We start from the raw sequence: 8,635 nt of genomic DNA, 5'->3' as shown, positions 1-8,635 counted from the left end.
AGAAAAAAAAATATATATATATGTGTGTGTGTTTCTGTGTGTGTGTGTATAAAAAATGAAGCTAAATATTTCTTTCAAACATCATATGGAACTTATTGTAGAACTCTATATCATATGGGTTTGGGCACTGAATATCATTTCAAGATATAAGTTGTATAATAGAATAATTCTGATACCATACACGAGACTTCTCTTCCCTTCACTTATAGCTAAACATACAAGCACTATATATGCTCTCCCTCATAGCCTGCTGTTCAGTAAAACTTCCTTCTGAATTTCTAATTGAATTCCTCAAACTTCTAAAGTGAATGTTAGGTTATGTTATTTCTGATGTTAAATCTATAGCACTTGTCTCCCCTAGTCGTGGAAAACAACGCTTACTAAAGCTCGCAACCTGTTTTCATGCTTTATGGCTTTATATTTCTTTCCTTCATCCTTTGGGGTTGAGTGAAAATTGGTTTTTTATTAAAAACAAATTTGACAGTATAATTACTTCTCATTAAAAAAGCTTATTGCTTTTTTAGTACTTAATTAGATTTTCATGTGAAATTATAGTTTCGGGAAATGTTCTTTTGTATCCTTAAACTATCGCAAAGTTATACCCAATAACAATTTTTTTGGCACACTTAGTTTCAATCGCTGAGACTATATATAATGGTCAAGGCCCTGAGACTTACTGGCGACTCGTTACATAAACATGCATTATTTCATAGGAATTTTTTTTTTTTTCAAAAGTAAAAATATATGTAGAAATATATTTGTAATAGATTAACACACACAAACACACCACACATATATTATATAAGATATAAATATATAGATAATATATAATATATATATTATATATATAATATACATAACATAACATATACAATACATTTACATATACATAACATATACATAACATATACATATACATATTTCATTATATATATATATATATATATATATATATAATATTATATACATATATACAAACACACACATATATGTATATATATATAATATATTTAGATATATATATATATATATAAATATAGAATTATATATAAATCATATAGACTATATATACATATATAATTATATATAAATAAAATATATTATATATATATATATATATATATAACTATATAGACTTAATATATATATATATAAGTATTATAATATATATATATATATAATATATATATATATAAATATATATATAAATGAAAAAACATGGAATAAACCAATGAAAGCTATTGTCAAGATAAAATAATAATTAACTTCAATAAAGAACGAAAAACATAACCACAGGGTAACCTAAAATAGTACATCCAAATGTTACTTGTTTCCCACTATAATATGGATTCAGAGAACCAAAAAACAAATTTTATAGATCATTTGGCTCACAATATCCCACATTAAATCATGAAACAATTCAATATACTAGAAAATATAGCATAGTACCAAGATATATTTACAAATGGATTAAAAAAAAATAGCAGCCATCTATATATAAGATAAAAACTTGACAGCAATGACACCCACAAAGTATACAAGCAGAATTAATAAGCCTTCACAGAAAGCACTAAACTACATACATTCCAAGAGAATACAGGAAATTATAAACCAATAAACTATAAAATAATAACAAAGATAATATAAAGTTAAACTAAAACAACAATATAAAAAAGATAACTATAAAAAAATAACATGAGAGATACAAACATAAAATACATTCATTAAGAACATATTGGATTAAATCATATAAAAACAAAAGAAAATGAAATATCAGTAAAAAACACATGGAATAAAAATCGCATAATCATACAACAATTAATTAATAAAATAAAACATATAACCGGGAAGGGACAACAAAATCCACCTCCCCCAGTCATGGAACAGGAAGGCAATCGCCATGCCTTTACACTCGTCCCAGGCTCCTGGTTGTTACAGATGCCACAGAGGGTGTTACATACTACAGATGGTTACAGATGTGATGCAAGTGCTACAGATTTTGTTACAGATGTTTTTTTACAAAACAGATGGTTTTGCAGATGCTACAGATCTATTACAAAGCTACAGATGCTTTTACAGAGCTACAGATGGTTTGTTACAGATGGTTTTTACAACCTACAGATTTGTTGCAGATGCACGACGGTAGTACAGATGCTGTTACAGATGCTCTATGGTTTTACAAGCTAACAATGTTTGTTACCGATTCTACAATGGTTGTTACAGATCTGCAATTTGTTACAGATGTTGTGACCAAAAAGAAATTGTGACGTTTCTTTTGTATAATATAACAATAACACTTCTGTACAGACTGCGATCACATCCTCACACATCAACCACATTGGTCAAGTGGAAGCACCGCCACCAATAAGACGCATCAAACGGCATCGAGTGGTAAACACATGCTCATTAAAGATGAGTCACCAAAAAAACCCAGTAGACCCTACCTCACGCCGTAACGCGCCCCACCAAACAACCACGACAAACCACTATACCAACATATTCCTCTTACAATAAACTAAAAAACATTGTAGAAACTTTTCTTTATAACCCCACTTTCTAACAATGAAATATAGTATAACAAAACACCAATGATTAATATGGATTGATAAATATAATCAACAGTGGTAATAGCAGAAGCTAGAAAAAAAAAATTATGTATATATATATAATATATATAATATCTTTTATATATATAATATATATATATATATATTATATATTAATATATGATATGTCTGTAATGTATATATAATACATATGTAAAAATGCATAAATAATATATATATTAAATATATATATATAAATATATATATATAATATACATATATAGATAGATATTATTATATGTACAGTATAATACAACATATGTAAAATCATATATAATATATATATATTTATTAATATATATATATATATCTATAAATATATATATAAATATAAATATAAAAATATACATAACAGAAAATGCATATATATATATATATATATATATATATATAGATATGATATATATATATATAATATATATTATTAATTCATTATTAATAAGACTCCACTAAAAAAGGATAATCAAACCAATTTTTTGATTCTTCCGCCTAAAAGTACTTTCATGAATATATGTGTATATTTATATATATATATATATATATATATATAAATATATATATTAATTATATATTAATATATACTAAGAAATAAGATAACAAAACTATTAGAGTCTGACTACTAATAGCTGAATAGAATTCAATGATGTCTTTAGGAATCGGTGATTTTGGGAACAATTTATTCTATTACAATTTTTAATAATGTTAAATTATATAAAATTGGTCATTTCCTGTATTAATATTCTAAAATATCCGATTTTGTAATTTTAGAATGTTAGTATGTTACTTACTCATTTTCTCACTCACCTCCTATAAGTTGTCTACTGACCTGCCTTCCCTGGAAAGGTGCTCTTTACATCAATTTACGTAATAAAATTGAAGAATTATATCAGGATTTAAATAAACAACCTAATTGATACTTTTAATTAAACAAAATAAAAGTTTGTGTTGGTATTTACTTTCGTTGTACCAACTAGACATCACAGTTATAAACGGCTTCTCCTATTTTAATGTTTTTTTCATGTGCCTTCTAATACGTTTTCCGAGGGAAAGCCATTTCGAAACCTCACAGCTATATGCTTCTCCTTTGTGTAACTCTTTTGTTGTGTTAGATTAGATTTAAAAGAAAAACCTTTTTGCAACCACTACAGCTGAGTAGCCTCCTCTGTATGTACTCTCATTGAAAACAACTAATTGTTTTTCTGTGAGAAACCTTTCCGAAACCTCGCAGTCTATAAGGTTTCCACCTTCCGAATGGCTCTCACGTGCGTCCGAAATGCTCCAATATAGACATTTCTTGCCACATAAGTCTCAAACAAAACGTTTCTTTTTCTCCATCGCAATTTCCATGTGAAACAACTCATTGCCTTCCCTATGCGCCGCCTAACCTCATCTGATGACCCCTTAGGCCCAAAATCTTTAGTCGCCGGAATGGAGCTGCTGCAATAAGACATTGAATCTTTTCTGTTGAAATCTTTAAGAAGGTAAAAAGCTCTACTGCTGCCGCGCTCACTTCATCCCTCGCCTCATCTGCGTAATCAAGTTTTCCCGTAATACCATACACTCTCTCTTCGTACACCTTTCCTGCCTCCGGTTTACCCCCCGAGTGGGGCCTAAGCACAGTCCACAGAAGTCAATCTCGCTTTGTGAGATAACTTATATACGTTAAAGTAACACAAACAAAATAACATTGATAATGTTATAAAACATTAAAATAAGGATAAAATATCACTAACATAACGAGATATAAACACATTTGTTAATAAATTCCGGACCTATTTCCAACAATGATAGCAAAGATATCCCTTCGCTTCTCCACCCCAGCGACTTCCACCACCCAGTGCCTGCCTTTCCTTCGCGTCAACGCAGGACTCTTTGCTCATACCGAAGCCGGGCAGACTGGACAAGAGCTGAAGGCAGAGAAGGGAAGTCAGGCCCCCCCCATTCTTGGGAAAGGAAGGAAGCAATGCATGCCATGCCTCGTCACCCTCAAAAATTGCTTGCTTGCTACAGAAGAGAAAATTGTGAATTGATGGAATAAATAAAATGCTATTAATATATGTATTAATAAATACAGTAATAATGATAATTAAATAAACTAATAAAAGATGATCTTTAACAAAAAATGATTTACTAATAACAAATTGAAAATTTATGTTGTTAATATTGTATTACCTACCATCGAATAATAAGAATACAATAAAGATAAAACAATAAAAATATAACAATAAATATAAAACAAAAATATGAAAAACAAATGGAAAACAATAATATAAAAACAATAAATAAAATAACAAAAAATGTAAAACAATAAATATGATAAACAATAAATAATAAAATAAATATGAAAACAATAAAAATGAGAAACTAAAAAAATAAGATAACAAAAAATATGAAACAATAAATTGAAACAATAATATAAACAAGAATATGAGAACAATAAATATGAAACAAATATATATAAACAATAAATATGAAACAATAAAATATAGAACAATAAATATGAGAACAACTAAATTATAGAACAATAAATATGAGAACAATAAATATGAGAACCATACATATGAGAACATATAGATGAGAACAATATAATATAACCAATATATATGAAAACATTAATATGGAACAATAAATATGATACAATAAATATGAGAACAATATATATGAAAAAATATAAATGATAACAAGATTATGAAACATTAAATATGAAAACAATAAACATCAACAATAATACAGAACAATAAATATGTTAAACAATAAATAGATAATAATAATATGATAACAATAAATATGGAGAACAATAAATATGAGAACGAATAAATATAGAACAATAAATACTAAACAATAAAATAAACAATAAAATAGATACAATAAAAATAGAACAATATATATGAAAACAATAAATAAGAGAACAATAAATAAGAAACAATAAATATGAAAAAATAAAAATGAGAACCAAAACTATGAGAGCAATAAATTAGAGACCAAAAAATAATGTGAAATCAATTAATGTGAAAACAATAAATTGATAACAATAAAGTAATAACAAAAAATGTGATAACAATAAATGTGATATCAATAAGTATGTATGAATAATTGTATAACAATAAATGTGATAACAAAAAATATGGCAACTATAAATAAGATAACAATTTAATATTTAACAATATAAATGAATTAATGAATATGAAAACAATAAAATGAAACAATAAATATAAACAAAATATGAAGAATGAAAATGTTAACAATATTATGATAACAATCAATCGATAACAATACATATGATAACAAACTATATAAAATAAATATGATGACAATAAATATATGACAATAAATATGATGAACAATAAATATGATGACAATAAAGATGAGACCATAAAATATCAGAACAAAAATAATGAAAAAACAAATATGATGACAAATAAATATGATGACAATATATATATACAATAAATATTATGACAATAAATATGACTCAATAAATGTGATAAGAAAAATAGATAACAAGTAAATAGGATAACAATAAATAATGAGACAATAATATTTGAAATTAAATATAATACAAAAATATCAAACAATAATATAAACAATACATACGTAACAATAAATTGATCACATAAAGTATAACTATAAAATATACCATAAAAGATACCAAATAAAATATAACAATAAATGTGATTACCGAAAATTGATAACAATAAATTAATTCATGAGTAATAATATTTACAATAGTAGAGTGAGGTGAAGAGGTGAAACGATTTATAGGTTAGAACTTGTAATTATGATTGAAAGTTGGTATGATAAATTGTTTTAAATTTTGTGTTAAATGTCTTGTGACATTTAATTGTATCAATGTAATAATAACATGTAATTGTTTACATTTTTTTGTACTAGTAAGATTGTTACAGTTATTAAAAAATTATTAGAGAAAAATAATTGAAAAAATATTTATATATCATCAATTGATAACATTAAATAAAACTAAATATGATAACAAAAAATAAGAACATATAATATATCAAAAAAAATAGGATAATATAGATATGTAATCAAAAATGATAACTAGATAAGATACAATAAAAAATAACAATCAATTGATAACAATAAATATATATCAATCAATTGATCAAAAAAATATATAAAAAAAATATAAAACAAAAATATGATAACATAATTATAAAATATCTTAAATATATAACAAATTGTATATCAATAATTATACAACGATAAATATATAACAATTAATTGATAACAAAATGAAATAATAAATAAATTATAACAATAATGTGATAACAATAAATATGGTTCAATAAATTGACAACAATAAATGTATAGCAATAAATAGAACTATAAATATGATATCATTTAATATTTAACAATAAATAGATAATAATGAATATATACAATAAATATTATAACAATATAAAGAACAATAAATATGATAACCAATAATAGAATAACAATAAATATAAACAAAACATATATAACAATAAAGAGAACAATGAATATTTAACAATAATTGTGGATAACAATCAATAAGATATTCAATATGATACAAATCAATATGATGACAATCAATATCATAACAATATGATAACGATAAATCTGAATGACAATAAATAGATGACAATAAATATGATGACAAAAAATATAAGTACAATAATATGAAGAACAATAAAGATGAGATAAAATAAATTGATTACCATAAATGTATAACATAAATATGATAAAAAAAATGAATATAACACCAAAATATAAACAATAAATGTGAAAGACAAAAGTTGATAACAATAAATGTGATAAAAATTAATGTATAATAATTAATATATAACATTAAAATGATAACAATCAATATGGAACAGTAATATGAGAACAGTTAATATGATAACAAAATATGAAAAACAATAAATTAATAAAAATAAATAGATAATCAATAAATTTTATAACAATCATTATCACAACACTAAATATGATAATATAGTTATGATAACAATATAATAGATACAATAAATAATAAACAATCAATATGTATAACAATTAATATATAACAATCATAAGATACAAATATATAAAACTATGATAACAATAAATATGATAAACATTAATAATATTTACAAAGATAGATAACAATAATTATGAAACAATAAATATAGAACACTAAAATGATAACAATTAATTATAACAATAAAAATAATAATAATAAATATATACAACAAATATATAAACAAAAATATATAATAAAAAATATTATAACAATAAATATGATAGCAAAAAATATGATAACAATAAATTTGATAAATCAATAAATATGATAATAATAACTATATTACAAAATATATATGATTACCAATAAATAGATAACAATAAAGATGATAACAATAATTATGATAACAGAAATATGGAACAATATTATGATAACAATAAAATGAAACCATATAATGATAACAATAAATATATAACAACAAATAATGTAGCAATAAATATATACAATAAATAGGTATCAATAATTATGAAGAACAATAAATATGATAACAATTTATATGAAAACACAATAAATGAGAACATTGAATATGAAAACAATAATTTGACAACAAAAGATGTATATAAATATGATAACAATCAATTTGATTAAATAAATTTGAATAACATTTATATATGATAATAAATATGATAACAGATCATGATAACATTAAATAATATGATAACAATAAATATGATAAAAATGTTATGATAATAATAATAAAATAAACATGATAAAAATTATATACTAATAATATGATAACAAATAGATATGATAATAAATATAATAACAAAATAGAGATAACTATAGATATTATATCAATAAAAAAGAATAATAATATACTTGACTATATATATATTATATATAAATAAATATTATATTTATCTCTATATATACATATAGATTAACATAGATATGATAACAATATATATAATAACAATAAAATGATACAATAAATATGATAACAATAAATATGAGAAAATAAATATGAAACATTATATATGATAACAAA

At 23.1% G+C, this 8,635-nt stretch overlaps 1 protein-coding gene across 1 annotated transcript in view; it reads left to right on the top strand.

The window, feature by feature from the left end:
* The window catches only part of LOC122245714 (uncharacterized), a 2,902-nt gene extending 2,512 nt beyond the window's left edge, over positions 1 to 390 (top strand). The window contains exon 1 of the mRNA XM_086534770.1: positions 1 to 390. This exon is cut by the window's left edge and continues 2,512 nt beyond it. The gene's annotated coding sequence lies outside the window, so the exon portion shown is untranslated.
* Positions 391 to 8,635: the final 8,245 nt, after the last annotated feature.

The sequence above is a fragment of the Penaeus japonicus genome, unplaced genomic scaffold, assembly GCF_977035675.1.
Source record: "Penaeus japonicus unplaced genomic scaffold, GWHDUDI00000001_assembly GWHDUDI00000042, whole genome shotgun sequence".
Lineage (NCBI taxonomy): Eukaryota > Metazoa > Arthropoda > Malacostraca > Decapoda > Penaeidae > Penaeus > Penaeus japonicus.
The sequence above is the reverse complement of the archived record's forward strand: the minus strand, read 5'-3'. Positions and strand labels throughout refer to the sequence as shown.